Source organism: Limulus polyphemus, unplaced genomic scaffold (assembly GCF_000517525.1).
Source record: "Limulus polyphemus unplaced genomic scaffold, Limulus_polyphemus-2.1.2 Scaffold1571, whole genome shotgun sequence".
NCBI classification, from domain to species: Eukaryota; Metazoa; Arthropoda; class Merostomata; order Xiphosura; family Limulidae; genus Limulus; species Limulus polyphemus.
Window position 1 is genome coordinate 67,692 of NW_013667181.1, and position 1,199 is coordinate 68,890.

Consider the following 1,199-nt stretch of genomic DNA (forward strand, 5'->3'; position numbering starts at 1 on the left):
TAATGAAGTCGCAAAGAAGGATGCACACCCACTGTCAAGGATTGAATATTTTCATTGCCTTATCTGGATCAAAATGGTTTTCAATATTAGATTTTAAGTGTAGGTATTAGCAAGTGCAAGAAGAAAAGAGACAGCCTTTACTGCTTTTACTGCTGTAAAATTACTTAGATTTACAGCTTACAAGTTACAAAGTGTAAAAGCCTGTAAAAATGTTAAGGGGGAAATAAACTAATTTGTTATAATTACGTGGACTAACATTGAATTATTTTCACTTACCAACTTACCAACGCAAGAACAATGTACACAACAGTACCTTCTATTCTCTTTCTTTTTTACCAACTGAGAAAGCTTTGCTGAGGAAGGGGAACATTTTAGTATAGGATTAATTTTTAGTTACTCGGGAGAAGTTGAAGTTTTTTGAAGAAGTTTCTGAATTTCTCGTCAAATACGTTCATACAGTCCTTTCCAGTGGAAAGACCTAAGGTTATTCTTAAACCTTTTCAAGTCTGGATATGATACAGCCTCCTTCAGTGCATCTGACATATGGCCAGCCATACGCAACTCATTTAATTATTTTGTTTATAGAATAGTATTGTTACGACAGCGGAAAGTCACGTGACGCTGGTAACACGTAATGAGTATCTCGAACGTTCCTGAAGGCTCGAGTGTTTGCTAGACGCCCTCTATTTTGTATATATATGACCGACGAGAAGTGACAGCATAAATAATTGAATTGCAGACAGGCAGAGATAGAGACAGACATTTGAGTCAAGCGCGGTAATGACTGTAAGTAAAGTGCGTGAATCGTTGTGAATTATAGTGTGTGTTTAAGTTAAATTGACTGTGGAAATTAAGTGTATTGCGAAGTTGTATTGAGAAAGAATAAACTAGTTTTATTTAAGAAAGGACTTGTATCGCTGAAGTTTTTCGGAAAGAATTTCTATGGAAAATTAACCAATGACTAGAGACATAACAGTATTTCTCAGTTCTCTGTTGTCATTTATAAAATGTCCAGTAATATCAATGTAGCTTTCAGTAGGTCTCGAAGTAAGGACAATAAAAGAAGCACTCTTAAGTTCAGTGTCAAACTTGTCCTTTACCTCTTTGTATATGTCTGAAATTACTACAGTGCTAAAGTGAGTCTTAGAAAGTATCTTGTAATTTGCTTTCAAAACCTTAAGCACTGAAAATGGTTTTGT